Source organism: Nicotiana tabacum, chromosome 24 (genome assembly GCF_000715075.1).
Source record: "Nicotiana tabacum cultivar K326 chromosome 24, ASM71507v2, whole genome shotgun sequence".
In the NCBI taxonomy this organism is placed as follows: Eukaryota; Viridiplantae; Streptophyta; class Magnoliopsida; order Solanales; family Solanaceae; genus Nicotiana; species Nicotiana tabacum.
This window is the reverse complement of record NC_134103.1, coordinates 23,640,351-23,663,342: the sequence shown is the minus strand read 5'-3', so window position 1 is coordinate 23,663,342 and position 22,992 is coordinate 23,640,351. Positions and strand designations below refer to the sequence as shown.

At 36.2% G+C, this 22,992-nt stretch overlaps 1 long non-coding RNA gene across 1 annotated transcript; it reads left to right on the top strand.

The window, feature by feature from the left end:
* The first annotated feature begins 32 nt into the window (after nt 1-32).
* On the top strand, nt 33-5,603 carry LOC107832442 (uncharacterized). Its single transcript, XR_012706651.1, has 3 exons — nt 33-2,871; nt 2,973-3,916; nt 5,381-5,603. It is a non-coding gene; the product is annotated as an uncharacterized LOC107832442 (long non-coding RNA).
* The last annotated feature ends 17,389 nt before the right edge of the window (nt 5,604-22,992 follow it).

The following is a 22,992-nucleotide window of genomic DNA, read 5'->3' as shown; positions in this document are numbered from 1 at the left end:
ATTTCTTTGATTTATCACAGCAAACAGGGGGAGGCATAATCGAGTCATATTCATCCCACAAGTCCTTCAATTTCGAGTAATAAACTGAAATAGAGGATGTACCTTATGTCAGTGTAAAATTCTCTCTGTGTAGGTAGTACACTCGTGATGCATTGACCTTATCAAAGCGCTCCCGAAGATCCGACCAAATTGCATGTGCACTTGATCGGAACAATACTCCACTTAGCAAATCGCGACTCACATTGTGCATGATCCACGATTTCACAATAGCATTGCAGCGATCCCATAGATTTACATAATTATCTCCATAGGTATCGCGTGTTATTGAACCATCTATAAACCCTAACTTGGTCCGTGTAAGCAACGAAACTTCCATCGCTTGGCTCCAGATCGTGTAATTTTCCATTCCATGCAGCTGAAAACCAAGAGATAATGCTCCTGGCGTGTCCGATGGATGCAAATACAACGGATGATTATGATCTATCACAATCGTAGATCGATCTGTGACTTCATCTCTGGCCATGATTATTTAGGGTTCCGGCGAGTGACTGATGATTCCGACTGAAAAAATTGAGAAATGAACGATGAATCTCTTGTTTTCAACAATTCTTAGTGAAAACCTCTGGATTCAATCATCTAAAAGCTCTGATACCATGTCAATTTTATGAATTTGCAAGATGAGAAATGATTTTCACAAAGGGAAAACATAGCAGAGAGAGACGAGAGATGAGGGAAGAACCTCTATTTTCAGTATATTCCAAAACATTGTACACACCTACATTTATATCAACATTAACCGACTAACTACAATATTAACACCTAACTATAGTTACTACTAATCTAACCATGGTTAAGTTAAGCCTATACAATATTAACCTCGGTCATGACATATATCACACATCTCATTATTTCTGATTTCTTGTAAATGAGGATTAAGCCCATTCAACCATGCATCCGTAAGATCTATGTTGATGTCCATCAAGCGTTAAGGTCGACAATACAATCAGGATGTTATCCTAACATCCAAAATGAGCAAGGAGCTGACAGCGAAGCCAGCTTTGTGGCGACTGCCTTACAGAAATATTTGGAGCTACCAACTAATAGTAACTCCAGACGAATAGTTGCTTTGAAGAAAAACATGGCAATACTTCAGGATATGCTCAACTTCTTGAAAACCAACATCATCTATATGCCTATACAAGATCTTGAAATTTTACTTCGCAATATCAACACTGTGATTCTTGATGCCCTTGTGATTTACGCGTTATATGAAGACGAGGAGAAGAAGGAAGACATGGCACCAGGAGAAGTGAGCCCAACACAAGTTCTTGATTTGCCGGGCAACCTTAAACGTATAATCACAGTGATCTACCTCAACATTCGGAAGGTGTTTCAATCTAACTTGCTAAGGATTCATGGATTAGGCTGTGTTGATTTTCTTTTACACAACTTGAAGGAATTCCAAAGACACTATTCAAATTCACTCTTTCCTCTCGAAAACCCCCTTGAAAAAATTCAGGAGAAATTTGAATGCTTGGACCCTTTCCTAAAGGCTGTTGCAGAAGGGAAACACAATAAGCTCGAGACGCTTCAAAATTGTGCTGCACAACGATGAGTAAAGCATATGAGGTAGAATACATAGTCAATGCTTGTATAAGCAAAGAAGTTCCCTACTTGTGTCGAAAGGCTTGGCTCTTGGATATCATAAAGGAAATTACTTGTATCAGTGAAGAGGTAGCAGAGATTCGGGAAAAGAAAATGGTTGGGGATACAATGAATGCAGACGCAACTCATACGTCATTAAATTTGGCAGGAACTCCAAGGATGAGTGACGAAATTGTAGGGTTTGAAGATGGCATTGAAACATTACGCGACCAACTAATAAGAGGAACCAAAGAATAAGAGGAACCAAAGAGCAAGATGCCATTGCCATTGTTGGCATGCATGGTCTAGGCAAGACGACTTTGGCCAACAAACTCTACTCTGACAGGTCAGTTGTTTCTCACTTTGACATTCGTGCACAAGGTTGTGTCTCAAGTATATACACAGAAAGGCTTATTGCTGGCAATTCTACGTGAAGCCAATATTGGTACAGATTCTCAAAATAGAAAAATGTGTGCTGAGTATTTAGCGGATAAGCTTAGCAAAGCTTTATTCTCCAAAAGATATCTCATCCTTGTAAATGACGTGTTGGAAACTAGTGTGTGGTATGATCTAATAAGTTGTTTTCAAGGCGACAATAATGGAAGTAGAATCATTCTAACAACACGAAATTATGAAGTTGCCAATTACGCTAGATTTCAAAGTGATCCTCTTTCACTTTGTATGTTTACCGATGATTAAAGTTGGAAGTTGTTAGAAAAGGAAGTGTTTGGTGAAGAAAGTTGCTCCTCTCTCCTAACAAATATTAGGCGACAAATAGCAAAAAAGTGTGGTCAGTTGCCTCTTTCAGTTGCTCTGGTGGCTGGTATTCTGGCAGAGTCAGAGAAGAAAGAAGAATGTTGGGAACAAGTGGGCAACAATTTAGGTCCCCACATTCACAATGACTCAAGGTCCACTACAGAACATAGTTATCACAGTTTACCCTATCATCTGAGGTCTTGCTTTCTGTACTTTGGATCATTTCTAGAGGACGGTGTGATTAATGTTTCAAAGTTATCATGGTTGTGGATCTCCGAGGGGTTCGTAAAATGTTAAGAGTTTGGCGGATATAGCAGAAGGTTATCTCGAAAGTCTTATTGGAAGAAATCTAGTGATGGAAACTAAGAGGAGTTCTCGTGGTAAGATCAAAGCATGTCGCATACATGACCTGTTGCATGATTTCTGCAAGGAAAGAGGAAAGGAAGAGAATCTTATCCTATGGATAACACGGTAATACACCAATTAGTGGTACTCTTTTGGTTCAATTAATTAAGTATTCAAGTTATATCTCGCAATCAATCTTATAGGTTTACTAATTTCTGTTTTCGCAGGGACCAAAATGACAATCCTTCCTCCCATGTTCACCATCACAAGCAACTTGCTCATCGCATGTCCATTTTAGGTGAAGAGTCTCGAATTGGAGAAAGGAGCTCGTCGTGGACCCTTGTTAGCTCTATAATTTTGCATGATGAGCACAAATTTCCCAAAAGTTTTTACAGCTTCAAATTTTTAAAAGTGCTGGATTTAGAGTTCACTCATGCTAATCTCCCAACTGGTTTAGTTTACTTGAGATATTTTGCTTCAAAAACTTTTTGCTCTGGATTATATTTATCCGATACCAAGCTATGGAATCTGGAAACTCTGATATTAAATAATTTGCATTCTATACAGTATATACCCGAGCACATGTCAATAGACAAAAAAGATTGGGAGTATATGGTTAAGTTAGAGACATCTGCATATTTCAAAATGCATTTTTTCAACACGGCTTGAAACGCTAAAGATCTCTAGACACTCTTTGTGGCATAAATATCCTGAAACCATCCCCTTTTGCATCTCCGCACCAAATCTGTAAAGGTTGACACTATCCTACTTTTACCTGTATCCTCAACACTTATCAGGAATCGTGCTGCTTCAGAACCTTGAGGTACTCAAACTATCACCATGACAGTAAGGAATGGAAAGTGAGCAATGGCGAGTTCCCTCAGCTCAAAGTCTTAAAACCATCACCATTTTACATTCAGGAATGGAGTGTCGCTGATGATGCCTTTCCTAACCTTGAACGCTTGGTTTTGAGAGGTCACTGGCGTCTTAAGGAGATTCCTTCTTGTTTCGGAGACATCTCTTCTCTAAAGTCCATTGAGGTAAAATCTTGCAACGAATAATCTGTTGAGAAGTCAGCCAGGGATATCCGCAAAATGCAAGTTGAATATTATCAGAATTCTAGTTTCGAAGTCTTTATCAACGGGAAAATTAATGTTATCGGATTCATCAGGTACACTACTGAGAAAAATCAAACTATATATACTCTAATCTCAATTTTTAAACTATGTCAAATGCATTTCCTTACTATAACTTACCTTTTAACTAATTACTCCATTCCTTTTGTTTGACACCTTGTTTAAAGCTTTAGTATTATTTATGGAAAAGTTAATACTATTTTATTTATTAAAGGTAAAAGTTCTTGAAATAGTTGTGCTACATGAAGTCTTTTAACAATAAAAGATGGATAAACTCAAGAAAGCCTATATATAGTTTCTAGGGAAAATGGCCAAATATACCCTCTATTTTTATATATTGTTTATACTTAACCTCCGTTATACTATTGGGTCAAATTTATCCCCTTCCGTTATACTATCGGGCCAAATTTACCCCTACAATTAGCAAACTTTTAAAAATACCCCTTGATCTGTTAAGTAATCAAAAAACCTCTCAAATTCCTTTTATTTAAACCACTTGTTATTCGTCTTGGTCCACTATTTTTGAAATAATTGTCATTTACCTGCTTTCTGAATTAGAGAAAAAAATAAGAGAAAAAATATTAAATAATAAAATCGAATAAACAAAGTGTAGTAAATTGAAAAATCTAAATTAGGTAGCTTTTCTAAATTCTAAAAGTATTTACAACATCCTAATTTTAATGAATTCGTTGCACCAAATGTATGGAAACTTTGCAAGTATTAGTGATTGAAGTTGAAGTTTATCGGATACTTTACATTGTCTAATTCAACTTTGCTTTAATTAAATGCCTACACATTGTACACTCTTAAGTTAGTCGATCGAACTCTATACTAACCAGACACTAACCAGGCAATGACAAAATATATTTGAATATACATATACATACATGATGATCAACTGCATATAATACACAATAAATAGACCCACTAAATTCTACGGTATGTATATGATTGAAAAATAAATAAAATTCTAAAGCAATTTTATTTATTACAAGAAGAGAAATGGGTGCATTGGTAATTAAAAACAATTATGAATAATTTGTATAGTCTAGTAATTTTAACATTCACATCAATAGTAATTTTTAAAAATAATGGAGCAAGAAGAACAGCAAGTGATTTAAATAAGAATTTGGGAGATTTTGGATTACTTAACAGATTAAGGGGTATTTCTAAAAGTTTGTTGATTGCAGGGGTAAATTTGGCCCGATAATATAACGGTAGGGGTAAATTTAGCCCGATAGTATAACGGAGGTTAAATGTAGACAATATATAAAAGTAGAGGGGTATATTTGGCCTTTTTCCCCTAGTTTTTATCAATGTAAAAAACAAACTCGGAAAATTTTTCCTCACAAAATTCTTCGGTCAAAGCAAATACAGATGATTGGTTATGCAAATGATTTATAAAGAAAGGCGGAGGGGCTGGAGCTTTATTATTTACTTCTCTAACATTTTTGGTAAATATTTTGAACAATATGCTGATTTTCTTTTCTCAAATATAGGTGATGGTGATGATACTGGTGGTGGTGAAAAGGTGGAGGATGAGTATTAGCCAACGCAAATTGGAAGAGTAAAAAACACACTTATAAATTGTAGATAAGATTATCCCACCGGGCTTTGAGCTATAGCCGATAGAAAGCTGAACTCGGGTTTTAACTGCCAGGCAGTGAGTAGCTAGAGATCTTATTTACTAATTCTTGCTACGAAATGCCTGATTACGATATTCTCAACTCTGTATTTTTACCCTGTTCATCAGCATACTTTTTATGTCTTTAGAGTTGCGAGACATTTTATGGAAGTTTAGCATAAAATATAAGTAGTTCGAAAGAAGCTAAACTGAATCAATGTATGTTTAAGGGCATATAAAAGTCACACATATGCAAGTGTTACAAATAGAATTACCTCCCCAATCTAATAAGTTCAACATCAGCTTTCTAGAGATTTAGCAGGTAGAAAGTGTTAAGAATGGACGTTGGCCTAACTCAAACCCTAAAAACTAGTTTATGAGTTGAGAATTGCCCAAGACCATATAACGAGACCAGAGTTGTTGAAACGGGCCAGTCCAACTCGACCCAGTCCAAGCCTCACGGGCTTTTAAATTTGGTGGACTAGGGTGGGCCGGCCCGCCACTTAAATGAGCCTTAAAATGGCCAGCCCAATCAAGGCCAATTTTTTTAGAATTTTGTTTTTTCAAATATTTATATATTTCTTTGTGGCATAGTTTCTTAATCATATGAATGACTTCTGTTTGTTTAGGGCGTATAAGAATCTTGATATTTAACAAGAAATCTCGTAATTGAAATGCAAATTCTCTATATCTCTAGCTCTTCTTTTTTAACGTTACATGAATATTTTTTTAATACTTTTCTTTCACTTTCCTCAGATTCAGGAATTGCTTCAATAAGTTTATATATTGAGATTTTTTAATTTAGTTTAATATCATTTGTTGATTTTATCATTATAGTCCATAAATTTTTTAAAATTCATGAAATTTGCTAGTGTTGTCAATTTTCTTTGGGAATTAAAACTTGATTTTTTCTATACTGAAGAGCAGTTTAATTAATAATATTATATTAAAGTAACTAAACTAATCATTGGCCACTTAAAGTAATATTTTCTTTTGAAAAAATAGATATTATTGGATACTTAAAACTTTCCTAGTTCGTTGTTAATTAAGCAAAAGAAATATTAATCTTGTCATACTACATGCTGATGTTTTATATGTCAATACCACACAAGATGGGGGGTGATTTGTGTGGTGTCCAATTTTTCGCGTGCACAAATTATAGAAGTACCTGATTCTTCTATGTGTTCCAACTACTACTGTTGTGGAATAATAAGTACAGAAAATAAAGAACACAGAGATTTTTACGTGGAAAACACCTAGCTCAAAAGGTGAAAAAATCACGACTTACTTCCCAATAGGATTTTTTCAAACTCTCCACTAAATCACTGAGCCAAAAACTGTATTTACAAAACACTTTTGTAAACCTAAGATTAACTCTAATCCCGTTGTGGCTACCAGCCTCTAACTGCTGCGACAACTTCAAGTTAACTCTAACTTGAATACTCTGAGTACCTATTACAATTGCCTCTAGATAAAGCTGAAAGGTACAATATGAAAATACCTACTACAATTGAACTAGAATAAAAGACAGACACTTGGAGCTGGTTCTTCTATCTGGTTCATGTAGCTTCAGGTTCGCACACTTGAATCACACACGAACTGCTTGCAAAATGCCTTGCTATTTTGCTCTCAATTCACGTTTAACTTCTGCTTTTGTGCGTCACATGTAAAATGAGAACTTTCTGCGATTTATAGAGTTAGTAGAGTATAAAGCAACTAGAGTTCTAATGCTACTCTTCCTTGGTGGAAGAGTTCTAGTTTATCTCAACATCTAACTCCTCCATTATCTTGGATAGTGTTCTCTTTGATTAAGGAGTCCTTCTCCTTATCAATTATGCAACCCTTTTCGATCAGGAGATATCTATTATTATCCCAGATTTCGTTTATCTCCTGCATGTGCATCTCACGTGCTTTGAATCTGTCCGTGTCTATGCCTACCAGTGATGGACCTGGTTCATCCCTGAGTTACTTTGTCAATCTTTAAAACTATCCTTTACTTGGGCCAACACATTCCCCATTTTTTATGATGACAAACTCTGTGCTTCCATAAGCTTAGGCCCTGTTTCAACTTAGCTCAACATCAACACAATGTTAGAAATATTTTTTCTTTTTATCACTTATTATCAAGGACCAGGTTCATTAGGTTATAAACATCACTGTTCAAAGCACAACCTTTTTCCCCCTTTTGGCATCATCGAAAAGTTGCATAAAACATGTAAGATAACCAGATTTTAAAATTTACTCATGGCCACTGGGGCTACTTCAAATGCAATCATGGATTAATCATCATAGATCAAGCTAAGAATTTTAACCATCAAAGAAATATAAACAAACAGCTAGAACAAAAATAGTGAATTTCATTGATGATTGATAAGATTATATCACAAAGCATAAGAAGAAATAAAAATACTGAAAACATGAGCAAAACAAATCCCAAACTGGGTCACTGGTTGATCTACACTAGGCTAGGAGCTTAAGGCTGGGAAGAACTAGGTGCTTGGTTTTTTTTTTTTTTTTTTTTTTGCTCGGAGGAGTTTCAGCATATCCTGAAGAATGTCATCATTCTTCTCCTTTTCTCTTGCCAGCTCAGTTCTAAGAGCAACTCTCTCTGTCTCCACCTCAGCCAACCTTTTCTTCAACCTCTCAATCTCGGCATCCTTAGCCCTACTTTCTTGCACCAAGGATCATACCTTGCTATTCACTGGTACATTCTTAGATGAACCAGGTTCTTTAGGAGTGACATGGACTTCATAGTCACAAGCAGGCAGCGTATTTGCCCTAAAATGATCATTGCTTGTACCAACCTCCCTTTCTTCTTTGGATTATAACTTTTAGTCACTCTCTTCAGTAGGTCTGCGAGGGTTTCATGTTTAGATGAAACAGGTTCATCTATTTATTTTCAAGTTGAACCTGCCCTTCAGCGGCTTTGCCAGACCCACTTCCCCCTATTTTCTTTACACTCTCCTCTACTCCAGCAGATTTTTCTCCCCAAACAACCATTGTAGTTGTGTCTTTAGTTAAACTCGCAGGAGTGGGTGAAGAATCAACCACTCTTTTACCCTTCCCCTCACAGCACTTCGAACACCCTTGCTCTCTTTTTCTTATTTTTTTATTTTTACCACCAATTTCTCCAGACTCTGTAGTTTCAACACCTGCTTTAGATCCTACTAGTACAAACTTATTCTCCAAATCTCTTCTCTCACCGCAACAACCTTGCGAGCAAGCATCTTTACTCTTTTCTTAGATGTTGGGGTGTGGAAGTCTAATCAAACTGAATTTTAGTTTTGAAAATACTTTGGAGTGTATCCATAGAACCTAGGTACTACAATTCGGTTGGGACTCTTTTGAACAGAATCGGTTCACTTGTAACTGATAAGTCCAAAAGGAATTTGGAATTTAGTAGGACTCTGCTCATGATCCAGATATTATTATTTCAAATTATGCAGAGTGTAGAAAATATACCGTGTTATCTTGATGAACCAGGTTCTCCACTGAGAATACTCTTGTGTAAATCTAAATTTGCCAAAATAGAGAAAATATCATTAGAGTTTAATGAGTCATTTTTACACATGGCACAAGAGTATACTATTGAAAGTATGAGACTGAGCAAAAATTAATCTAATTATGTACACAATTTTCAGATTTTCTAACCAATTTTTTTTTTCCATTATGTACTCTGAACTGGTCCTTTTAGGTGATCTTAATCATCTCTAATTATAACATGTTACTTAGTGATCTCTACTTAGGGCTTTTGTGAAGATATCAGCTATTTGCTTGTCAGTAGCACAAAATTTCACAGTGATCAACCCATTTTCATAGTTATCCCTCAAAAAGTGATGCCTAATATCTATGTGCTTAGTTCTCTTGTGATGAACCGGGTTCTTGGTCATACTAATTGCACTAGTATTATCACAAAAAATGGGGATACAACCAACATCAATTCCAAAGTCCATTAATTGTTGTTTGATCCATAACAATTGAGCACAACATGAAGCAGCAGCAACATACTCAGCTTCAGCAGAAGATAAGGCCACTGAATTTTGCTTTTTGGTGGCCCAAGACATAAGATATGAGCTAAGAAAGTGTGCCATACCTGAGGTGCTCTTTCTATCCACAAGAAAACCTGCATAATCAACATCATCAAATCCCACAAGATTGAAATTACTACCTTTTGGATACCAAAGACAAAGATCAGTGGTGCCTTTTAGATATCTCAAAATTCTTTTGACAACAGTCAAGTGAGACTCCTTCGGATTTGCCTGAAATCTTGCACGAAGGCCGACACTGAAAACAATATTAGGTCTACTAGAAGTGAGATACAACAATGAGCTAATCATTCCCCTATACAACTTCTGATCGACAGATGAACCAGGTTCATCCATATCCAACTTTGTAGTTGTTGCAATAGGAGTGTCAATTTCTTTGGAATCTTTCATTTTAAACCTTTTAAGCAACTCTTTTACATACTTCTGTTGATGGATCATAGTTCCATTTGAATTTTGTTTAATTTGTAAGCCTAAAAAGAAATTAAGCTTACCCATCATGCTCATTTCAAATTCACTCCCCATTAATTTAGCAAAATCTTTACTTAACTTATCAGTAGTTACTCCAAAGATTATATCATCAACATATATCTGAACTACCAAGAGATCTTTACCTTTTTCCTTCAAGAATAAAGTATTGTCAATTTTACCTCTCTTGTAGTCATGCTCAAGCAAAAAATTTGATAATCTTTCATACCATGCTCTTGGCGCCTGCTTGAGCCCATAAAGTACTTTGTCAAGCTTGTACACACGATCAGGACTCTCCTTTCTTTCAAACCCCGGAGGTTGGTTGACAAACACTTCTTCCTTTAGATAGCCATTGAGGAAGGCACTCTTGACATCCATCTGGTGGAGGGTGAATTTCATATAAGCAGCAAAAGCTATAACGAGTCTTATTGCTTCCAATCTTGCAACTGGAGCAAAGGTTTCATCATAGTCTATGCCCTCCTCTTGGCTATATCCTTGAACCACTAATCTTGCCTTGTTCCTTGTAATAGTTCCATCTTCATCAAGTTTATTTCTAAAGACCCATTTTGTGCCAATTACTGATCTGTCCAAGGGTCTTGGCACTAAATGCCAAACTTGACTCCATTCAAATTGGTTGAGTTCATCTTGCATTGCATTTACCTAGTCTGCATCCTGCAAAGCCTCAGCAACATTTAAGTTCAATAAGAGATAAGAAAGCATCAAAAGCACAAAGATTCTTTAATGAAGATCTGGTTTGATTCTAGAGGTTGGATTAGTAATTATGTTCTCAATGGGATGAGAACTTTGATACTTGTAAGGTTTCACAACCAACTGGTTTCCCCTTGATGTTCTTTCAATGCTTTGTTTATGTGAAACAAGTTCATGGACAGGTTCCCTTGAGGTTTGAGAATCATTTCCTCTTTGTTCTATTCCCCCTGTCAGGTTGCCCTAGGTAGAAGGACCTGTTCCATTACCTAATCCTTCTTTCAGTGTAGCTTCAGTCTGGGCTGTGGTTTCATTTAAGTTTCTTACCAGCCTAATTGCTTCATCTTTAGATATTAAAAACAGTGTCCAGGTAAACCTAGAATAATCATCAACAAGCATCATCACATATTTCTTACCACCTCTACTTAATGTTCTCATTGGACCACAGAGATCCATATAAACCAGTTCCATCGTTCTGGGGGTACTTACCACTTTCTTGCATTTAAAAGAGGATCTTACCTGCTTTCCCCTTGTACAAGCCTCACAAACTTTGTCTTCCTTGAACTTAATGTTAGGCAGTCCTATCACCAAGTCCATGGAGACTAATTTGTTGAGTTGACTTAGACTTGCATGTCTAAGCCTCTTATGCCAAAGGAGGGGATCACTATCCAGTACACTTAAGCAAGTTAGTTCATTCTCTGAGAGTGTGGACATATCTATAATATATATATTATTCACTCTTTTACCCTGCAAAATAATCTTGTCAGTGATAATATTTATCACAAAACATTTAGTAGAGGTGAATGCTACCAAGTTATCTCTATCACACAATTGCGACACACTGATTAGGCTATACTGCAAGCCGTCTATCAAGTAGACATTCTCGATGGAATGAGAGTCATCCTTACCTATCTTACCAACCCCAATGATTTCACCTTTCTTTCCATTTCCAAAGGAGACATTTCCTCCTTTGAGGTCCTCAAGTGAAAGGAACGGGTCCTTGCTTCCTGTCATATGCTTTGAGCAGCCACTGTTCATGTACCATATTTGGCTGCTCCCCTTCACTTGAACCTACAAAAGGAAATCAGGGGTTAGTATTAGGAACCCAAACTAGTTTGGGTCCCTTTCTATAAGCAAAAGGATGAATTAAATTCCTTTTAGCCCAACTTGGTAACCAATTCTTCCCTTGAACAAAATTTTTGTTCTTTTGACTGGCCCTTTCTGCTGCGTTACATTCACCTTTATAGTGACCAGTCTTACCACAGTGAGTACAAATCTTGTTCTCATGAAGAGTGAGGTACTTGTTTTTAGGATCCCACTTAGGTAGCTGATTCCCAAAGCCAAGTCCTCTTCTATTGCTACAGTGATATTCCTGTAGCCATGACAAAACATCGGAGGACCTATTCCATTTACTAGTTCTATCTAGTTCATGCTTGACCTTGCCTAGATCCTCCTTTAGCACTCTTACCTGCTCATCCTTCCTATACAACTCATCTTTCAGTTTGCCTATATTTTCTTCTAAAGTGAGTTGTGTGCAATCAGCTATCTTCTTACTGGTTTCTAGTTTCAGTTTTAGATTTTCAGATTTTAACTCAAGAACATTTGCTTCAAATGTATGAACCTGGTTCTTTAGAGCAGTATTTTCACTCACAGTCTCACTAACTTTGAGCTCCAGGTTCTTACACTTTACTTTTAAAATCACACAATCCTTAGACAGCTGTTCTTTTTCTTTATTTATTACCTCAGATTCATCAATGAAATCTAGCAATAATTCAGAGAGTTTTTCTTTAGACAAAAACTTAATCTTGACTTTGAGATGAATTATACTTACCTCAGATTCTTCATCTGATTCTCCAATTGCCATAAGTGCTTGTTCATCTCCATCTTCATCATTTGGTTCTTAATCTGAACTTTCTCCCCAAGAAGCAACCATAGCCTTTGTTGATCCTTTGTTCTTCTTGGGATGAACATGTTCCTTCTTCCCGTTCCTTCGTTCAGATCTTTCTTTCTTCCATTCAATTTTCCATTGAGGGCAGTTCTTGATGTGATGATCAGTCTTCCCACACTTGTAGCAGCCCTCATTGGTCATTCTTTTCAGGAACCATTGCTTTGTTGTAATTTCCACCTCTTGAAAAACCTTTTCCTCTCATAAGGTATTTCTTAAAGTCCTTGGTGATCATAGCCATTTCATCTTCCTCCAGATCAGCACCTTCAGTAATTCTGAGTGTCAGGCTCCTTTCCTTCTTGGGCACATCCATCTTTATGGTCTGCCTTCTAAATTCATAAACAGTGAGATTTCTAATTAGCTCATCCAACCTAAGAGTTGCAATGTTCTTAGATTCCTGAATTGCAGTGATTTTGCTTTCCCAAGAAACTGGTAGAACCCTAGTCAGAATCTTCTCAACTTTGTCTTTTTCAAGAAGAGTCCTTCCAAGAGACTTCAGTTCATTAGTCAGTGTGGTGAATCTTGTATACATCTCTTGGATTGTCTCTCCTTCCTTCATAGAAAAATTCTCATATTGAGAATATAGTAAAGTATCTCTGGACGTCTTCACCTGAGCAGTTCCTTCATGAGCCACTTGCAAGGTGTCCTAAATTTTCTTAGCAGTAGTACAACTTTAAATTCTGTTGTACTCGTCTGAACCAAGTCCACACACAAGCCATTTCTTGGCCTTAGCATTCTTCTCCCATTTCCTCAAGTCGTCAACAGTGCAGTCAGCTCTTGTTTTTGGCACCTCTTCTCCTTCGTCATTTATCTTCATGGTAGCCAATGGACCATATGTGACAATGTCCCATGGTTCATAGTCTTCTCCTATGATATAGTTTCTCATTTTATTTTTCCACTAGGAGTAGTACTGGACATTGAAGAGTGGTGGCCTAGCAGTGAATTGCCCTTCCCAGTTTCCAGGTGGTGCACTCATCTTGATCTTCTCTTAAGGTTTTAGCCTCTTCAAGGATAACCTGCTCTGATACCAATTGATATTTTATATGTCAATACCACACAAGAGGGGGATGATTTGTGTGGTGTCCAATTTTTCGCATGCACAGATTATAGAAGCACTTGGTTCTTCTATGTGTTCCAACTACTACTGTTGTGGAATAATAAGTACAGAAAATAAAGAACACAAAAAATTTTACGTGAAAAATACCTGGCTCAAAAGGTGAAAAAAACTCGACCTACTTCCCAGTAGGATTTTCCCAAACTCTTCACTAAATCACTAAGCCAAAAACTGCATTTACAAAACACTTTTGTAAACCTAGGATTAACTCTAATCCCGTTATGACAACCAGCCTCTAACTGTTGCGAAAACTTCAAGTTAACTCTAACTTGAATACTCTGAGTACCTATTACAATTGCCTCTAGATAAAGCTGAAAGGTACAATATGAAAACACCTACTACAATTGAACTAGAATAAAAGACAGACACTTGGAGCAGGTTCTTCTATCTGGTTCATGTAGCTTCAGGTTCGCACACTTGAATCACACACGAACTGCTTGCAAAATGCCTTGCTATTTTGCTCTCAATTCACGTTTAACTTCTGCTTTTGTGTGTCACATGTAGAACGAGAAATTTCTGCGATTTATAGAGTTAGTAGAGTAGAAAGCAACTAGAGTTCTAATGCTACTCTTCCTTGGTGGAAGAGTTCTAGTTGATCTCAACCTCTAACTCCTCCCTTATCTTGGATAGTATTCTCTTTGATTAAGGAGTCCTTCTCCTTATCAATTATGCAACCCTTTTCGATCAGAAGATATCTATTATTATGCCAGATTTCGTTTATCTCCTGCATGTGCATCTCACGTGCTTTGAATCTGTCCGTGTCTATGCCTACCAGTGATGGACCTAGTTCATCCCTGAGTTACTTTGTCAATCTTTAAAACTATCCTTTACTTGGGCCAACACATGCATATCAAAAATCTAAATTCTAGTTGATATGGAAGGGTAAATGAGCAATCTAAGTTTGGAGATTATAGTTAATAGGTTTTTAGTTTTAGTTTTTTAAATATTAAATATTTAAATTTGAAAAATAATTTTTTGCCGACGCCCGGCCTAGTCTTGGTCAAGCCTCAAGGGCCAACGGGCTGACTTGGGCCGGGCTTATAAGCCTCAGTTTTAAATAAGCTAAAAAAATTTCAAATTAACCCTACCCAAGTAATGGGGTTGGGTTGAATTGACCTCGGGTCAAGCCTATTTTGACGGCTCAAAAGGAGAGGAAGACACATATTACCCAAAGACGTAGAACACAACTCAAGAAAGCCTCTTGATTTGTTACTTTTTCGTAATGTTCTAATCAAAATTATTCAAATCTATATATTTTTCTGAAAGCAGGGTAACCAGAGATCTTACTTCTTTATTGATGTTGATTGGCCCCACTCACCAGAGACCTTTTGATGGCACAATTTCCTGAGTTTTAACTTTGATCAGTTTCCTTTTCTTTATCACAAATCCCAAAATGTAAACCTTTTACAAATATGTCCAGGATTTAATTAATCCTCTCTTATCTCTCAGAAACTGAATTATGTTAAACATTAGAAATCAGGATTTCATATAGTCTGCATTTTCAGAATTGATTTGTGTGCGCTGATAAAGTTGAAGCCTTAAGTTAATTACTTAGAAATAACTGAATCAGACAAGCTAGGAAGCTCTGTGATATCAGGCAACATGCCAACATTTAACCCCCCCCCCCCCCCCCCCGCGCCCTCTGTCTCTCTCTCCAAAATGAGTGTCGTAAAAAATGTGGATGTTAAACATGATGCACAGTCATACGAGAGTACTAGCAAGATCAGAAGACATAAGGCACAAATTGCGCATATTGAGGATAAATGAGAAAATGTAGTTAGATATAGGCAGAACCAGGATTTTAATTCTATGAGTTCAGCCTTTACGGTTTTTAGTATTGAACATATTATATATTTACAGTTATGGGTTCAGACCCACTATATATTGCAATTTTTAGTGAATTTTTACACTAAACTTATATTCTGTGTCGAAAGTATTGGGTTCAGATAAACCCGGTACTATAACACTACGTACGCCTCCGGTTAGATATAGTTTGAACATGAAATATGTAGACCTGCAAATGTACCGGTCTATAAGTGAGAGCTAGGATGATTGAAGGTGTTTTGCATATGAGGTAGGCCTATTGAAGGTGTTTTGCATATGAGGTAGGCCTATATTCACATGAGAGGAAGTTGCCTCAAATGACATACGATCTCTTGAAATTTTTGTAGTATTAGCGAAGAACATAACACAATAGAAGTAAAACTTCCATACACGTATTACAACTAGTTGGGATTAAGGTTTAGTCATGTTGGTATACTTACATTAACTCTGGCGATGTAAGTGTACCACTTGATTATTTCTTATTGGGAGAAAACAAGCTACAGAATCACATCGTTGAGGAGGAACTGAAACAACTAATATCATACATCTTGTGCACACCAAGCAATAATGAATTCAAACTAATGAAAAGATCAATGTTTTTAAGCTATGTTGTTCGGACTCTCCAAAATTGTCGTCAGGTGCGTGTCGGATACTCCAAAAGTAGTGCATTTTTGGAGAATCCGACGGCATTTTGAAGAGTCGACGCAACATAGGTTTAAAGGAAACAAAAAAAAGATTAAAGGAAATTGAAGAGATTGTAATGGTATTGTACTTCTCCTGTCTTCATGCTAATACACCAGTGCTAGGCCTTGAATGCTATTGAATAAAAATATCTCATTAACTCTTGATTATATACAGATATCCCTGTCAAAAACTTAAGCTCGTAAAAACAGATGTAATATTGTAGAAACTTTCAAGACCTATTGTGGATTGGATCTGATCCTTTACGAACTCTTCGTTTGCTTGAGCGATTCGGATCAAATGTTTTGCTTACTGGTGCTGATTTGATGCTTGTGTTCAATTCCTTTGTAGCTAATCCGTTGAGCAGACGCCGACTCTTTGGCATCAGCTCATGTTGTTGTGTACTCCATCTCAAAGCAAAGTCTGCACTTGTAAGTGAAGAAACTTTCTCTGGAATAACTGCTAAGATCCCTATACAAATGAGAAGCAGAAATGGCTTATGGCTAATGAAAACCATGCTTCTTTTTCAGGACAAGAGAAACAAGAAAAATCAGCTGATTTTAAAGTCAGTAAGACACTAAGCAGTTCAAGTATTGGTATCCTGTTTCTGTTATCCATTCTTGTATATATATATTGGCTGATTTATTTTTTAATACTATGTTATATTGAAAGCATAAAGCAGGGAGGGTCCAGAATATGAGTTTTAAGATTCACCCCAATCATAAATTTGGGGCTAAAGTAAAATTAAGGCTGTTATAAGAGAATCCAACTAGGATGAATTAAAGGTATTGGAACAACATTCTTGAGAAGCTAAGCATCTTTTTTCACTTGTTTCCCTTACATGATCTGTATCATTACTTCTACTTTGATCTTCTAATAAAGGACCAATTTAGCCACTTGTACTTGCAGTCAGCTTGCCACATCATCTCAGCCAGTTTTATTAAAAGCCAAGGCGGAGCTAGCCTATTACGTACCGGTTCAGCCGGATCCAATCATTTTTACTTAAATATTATATTTGTGTTATGAAATTTATTAAATAAATATTAATATCTAATTGCAAACCCATTAACTAAGACAAGCTATGGGTTCGTAACAAATTCAGAACTCATAAACTTCAAATCTTTGCTCAACCTCTGTTAAAAGTCATCGCTTTGTCGCTTTAACAACTCGTTTGGATGGTTATTATGCATCATTTCATAATGTATCGTATTGCATTGTATAGTATTGTACTGAATCATTTTGATGTGTCAAATGTTTGGATGTATTGTATTGTTTGTCGTCGTTTCATGATGTCATGCACCAACAATATGAATAATAAACTTGTAATTTTACAAAGAAAAAGTAAGATACGTTGTAGAATTATTATATAAAAAGGTAGGGTAAAGAATAAAATATGATTATTTAATAATAAGGAAGGGCAAGATGAGAGAAAAAAATAAGATAACGACGCGACTATACTAAATCGACATTACATAAAATGGTACTTTTCGTCATTACGTAATGACGAATTTAACAATACGATACAATAAAATTTAAGTAATGATCAAAACAAATGTTATATTTAAAGTAATAATATCATACAATACAATAGGTAACAACCATCCATAACAAGTTGTAAGTGATAAAGCAATGGAAGCAAGGGGTTGTTGCTTCAGGGATGAGACTATGTGCATACAAGTGTGCGCTTCAAACAATGAGGCGCAAAGTGATCCAAACGAAAAATGGCCGTTTTATTGAATCTCAATTTCGTAGAATTAGTTTAATATCGACATTATTGTGTATTGGATGTTTGATTTAAGGTTATTTTAATTGCAAGCTGATTAATATAATACTAACTCGTATATGTTTGGTACTTCTCAAGTTTTTTGAAAGTTTTGCGCTTCTATTGAGAAAATTGTGTGCTTTCACCTTCCACTTTTCGTTGTAACTCTTACAAACTTTGTTGCTTATTTGCACTTTCCTCTTTCAAAAATACAGTTTCAGCAGGAAAACTTTATTTTGCATCTTACACAACTGACTCCAATTGTGTAAGGTTTCTTCTCGTTTCACAAATTAGAGGACCCAAATTTTACACTTTTATATCCACTAGCTAATTTGTGAAACAAAAGAAGCCTCACACAACTTGCGTCACTTGTATGAGGCACAAATTGATATTATTCGTCTTAGCATGCTTATTTGTAAAAACCCTAGAAAATACATTAGTTATAAGACTTAATACTTGATTAGAAGGGTTAATGTTTGTTAATCTGACCTTACTTAGGTATTAAGGAAGAAAATCTTTTTGGTGAGAGACTGAGCAGCCAAACTATAGACTGGTAAAAGGGTAAGTAGTCATAAAGCAAATGTGATGAAAAAGATATGTGGGGATTACAACATCTCTTCCTAAAAACAACCAAACACTAACTTTATGCCATCAGGAAATCTCACTTTAGAATTCCAAGCTCTCTTCCCTATGCAAAACTAAAATACCAGTCTTGGTTTCTTGTGCTAAATCTGTTTCTTTATGCTTTTCTTTTTATTCTTTATTTTTGTGGACAGGCCCAGATTTCCCATATCCAGATAAACCCAATTTAAGTCCCCATTTGTCCGTGAAATTTTATAAGTATTAAAAAAATTTGAAAATGAACTTTTCAAAACTACCACTTTTTCAAAATTTTCGAAAAAAAAAAATTTCCCAATCACAAAAATGGTACATTTTTTCAATTGAAATGCATGTCCAAACATAATTTCAAATACCATTTTTTAACTTAACTCCATATATTACTTTCTTTCAAAATTTACAATTTTTATGTCCAAATGCCTACTACGTGTCACTTTCTGAAAATTTGAATTTGTTTTTTTTTTTTCTCGTAATACCAGGTAGACCAACTTTTTCTTTATATTACTTTGATTTATTGTATAGTGTTGCTGTGTTGGCATATTTCATGCAAGTTGGAACATTCTAAAGTGCAGGTGCTGATGATTTATGAATTTGAGTTGTGGAGAATGGATTATGTCTTAGCAGTGTAATGGTTCAAGGTATACAAATACAATATGTTTTCACTTTCATTGGTAGACTGGTCATTTTTACCTTTTGTCGTCACAGTAGGTAAAGTTTTTGTAGTATAATACAGAGGGGTGTAGGGCCGTGGTAGGATGAGCGGGATTCTTCCATCCTTAACAAGAAGTATCAGATACGAGTCCTGAGAATTGAGAATCTTTTGATAATAGCGTTTTACTCTCTTAGTGGGCCTACTTAGTACAAGTTCAGAAATCTTCTTTACACTCTTAATCTTTGTGCGCACTCAAGCTAAAATACATAAAATAAAATGGGAAGTAATAAAGGAGGTTTTATTTAGGTGTTTGGAGGGACCTGTTAACTTGCTTGTACTGCACATTTCTAACTTAAGGTTGGCATACTTATTAGATACTCTTATTTTAAAGTTCTCGTTGCATTGAGAATATTGAAGGGGCTTTCATGATTTCATCCTATGCTCTTATGAGCTTTTACTAACTTGCAGAAGAATGTATCCATATTCCAATTGAAATACTTTAAATTTTATTTAACGCCTCAATATGACTTAATAAGTTGCCTTTTTAACGTCGTTTTGGGACACTTTTTCGCTGAAAATTAACTGAACAAGAAGTAGCACGAATTTGTGCATTAATTGGTTTATATTTTTATAGGCAAATGTGACACATGCGCGGTGAATTGGTATAATCTATGGATACCGACTAGAAAAAGTATAATAAATCCGACTAGCTATTTGTATATAGATCCTTGTTTGTTTAGACATATAATTCGACCAAACAGGAACAAGTCCTTATCTGCTAAGCAAGACAAGACCCAAAAAAATTGTGTTGCATGGGGCATGGTCATATATCTATAAACTAATGTTAGAAAACACCAAGATTTAGCTAAGTGGGCTCACAAAGACAATCTTTGTTAAAAGATTAGATTTGAACGACAAGAGTGGGACACAGCAAAGAGAATGTTTACCAAAAAATACAAGTTTAAAGAAGATGCTTTGCTCTACTTTAAGATCATTTTGGATGTATAAAATTATAGTAGAAATGATCCTATAACATGGATACACGAGTATGTTCTTCCAACTTTTATATATATCTTTTCTTTTGGATCCCTCCTTAAATTACCACTCCTTTCTAACCCTCAACGGAAATGTAAGCAACAAGACTGACTGAATTGGACAGTGATAGTTAAGATTTTTAGCAGTCTGTTAAATGATAGTTTTGTTTGTCTTTGGAGGGAATGAAGGTGTGTTCTCTCTAACCGCTTAAAATTTTAGATGAGATGGTCACACACTTTAACATGGTATCAGAGCAGACAGAGGTCTTTGGTTCGAGTCTCACCGCCACTCAATATCAAAAAACAATCACGTGCTTGGCTCATCAAAAAGAATCAAGCCTACACACGAGAGAGCGTATTGAAGATATAATTAAGTAAATAAAAGTATGTTCTGTCTAGATGCAATGAAACACTTTAACAAATAGTATTGTTGGCCATATACACTTTATTGGTAACTACATCGAATTTCAAGCACTTCCTCAAGACATAATCGCTTGTCCTTTTATATTACGAGAAAAAGTAGAAAATCACTTGAGAAAATTTGGAAGTCCTATGATGTGTGGCTATAATTCCATAGTTTCATACCTTATTTACCTTGCATTTCATATGCTTTAATGATAAACTACACTTTATTTGTACGTAATGGAGTCTATTTTGTGTGTAGGTGAATTGGAGATGAAAGTAGAGCAAAAAGAAATAAGTAAAGTCTAAAGTGGGCTCGAAAACAATTGAAAAGAAGAAAGAAAGAAGTGAGCAGCCGACAAATGAAAAGCTGGCGAAGATAGGCCTAGAGCAGGCGTTAGAGCAGGCTGGGCGAGCCCTTTAGCTCGCGTGGGATCTGGCGACGCCAGGCCTGGGGCGAGCTCCACCTCGCGTTAAGGCTGGCGAGGCTAGGTCTGGGGCGAGCTTTAGCTCGTGTGAAGCCTCGTGAGGCCAGGTCTGGGAGTGCACATTCACAGCTTTGAAGACTTGTTTCGTCTCCTGGTTTGACTAGGACTTGGCCTACATATTTAGGTCTTTTTCTACACATATAAATTGACCTAAAAATGCCACTTTGGAGCACTTTTGCAACCGGAGGCAAGGATAGCTCGTGGAACACCCGTTGGGAGTTAGAATCATCGATTTCTACATCCCTTTATCCTTACTTTGTACTTTAATTATGCAAAATACTTTGGATATTGTGAGTATGAGTGTGGGTAGCGAAACTTATAATCTAGGGTTTTGATGGAACCTATTGGAGGATGATTTTCCTATTACGTTAATATAGATTTGTCGTAGTATTTTCTCTATTTGTTCAACTATATTATTATTGTTATTGATTGAAGGGCCCTCAATCGACCGTGCCTATTTAGTGTGTATTACTCGGGAAAGAGTGCATATTTAGGTAGTTATTAAACAACATCACTCCTAACGTATATGGGGGATCAGTATGAAGGGTTTAAAGATGGGATTAGGGATAACAAAACCTTGGTGCGATCCAAGTGAGCCGTAATTAATGACAGCTAGCGTAATTCGGGAGAATATATCTAGACAATTGTAGTAATTACTCGGGAGAGAGTTACGACAGTCAGAGTGCTCATGATCGATAGAGAAGACTTAGGCAAATTTATAGAAAATGTAGCTGAAAAGATTCCGACAATATGGGAAATCACAACCTTAGATCATTTCAATTCTTTTCTACAACCCGTAGTAGTTAGTTATTAATTGTTGTACTTTCATTACGTAATATTTAGTTAGTAAACATCCAAATTATTACTTAAATATTTTTGAAGATTAATTGCGTGAGTTTGTGCGAGTCTAATAATTGTGTTTGATAGGTTAATTCCTTGTGGGATTCGACTCCGGACTTATTAGCTGGAATATATTTGTAACGACTGCTTAGTCCTTTTTATAAAATATAGTTGGGCGTGATCAAATTATGGCGTCGTTGCCGGGGACATTAACGGTGTATTAATTGCAACTAAAAGAATTGCTAAAATTCTTAGTGTAGTCAATTTTCTTCATTTTAAACTAAATACATTGCAATTTTAACGCTTGTAGTCTTGGGTGTTACAGGTGCATGCTTAGGAACTTCTCGAGTTGTGAATTGTTTGAAGCATTATTAGATCTTGAGAAAGTTTTCAAGGCATTGAATCGTACAAACAAGAAGGACAAACAGCAACAGAACTCAACAGAACGAATCGAACTAGACATGGATGACGTAATAGAAAATCCAAATAACAGAAATAATGCGAATGACCCGAACAATTAGGGTGTGGCGCCTCTTGTGCCAGAAGCAGCCTTGTATGATTGCACACAACCCACCGCCAAAAATCTGGCAACCGCAATTGCAGTCCCTCAAATACAAGCGAAATCATTTCAAATTACAAACAACATGCTATATTTGTTGTAGAACAAGGGACTATTTTCAGGGTCTTACATTGAAGATCCTCAGCAGCATCTAAAAAATTTCATGTCGATATGTGTCACACAAAGGCAACCTAATGTGACACCGGAAGCAATAAAGTTGTTATTGTTTCCATTCTCGGTTACGGGGGAGGCTCAGATGTGGCTTAATTCACTCCCCATAAACTCCATCACTATTTGGGAGGAATTAGTCAAGCAATTTGTAAACAAGTTCTACCCACCCAATAAGACTGCC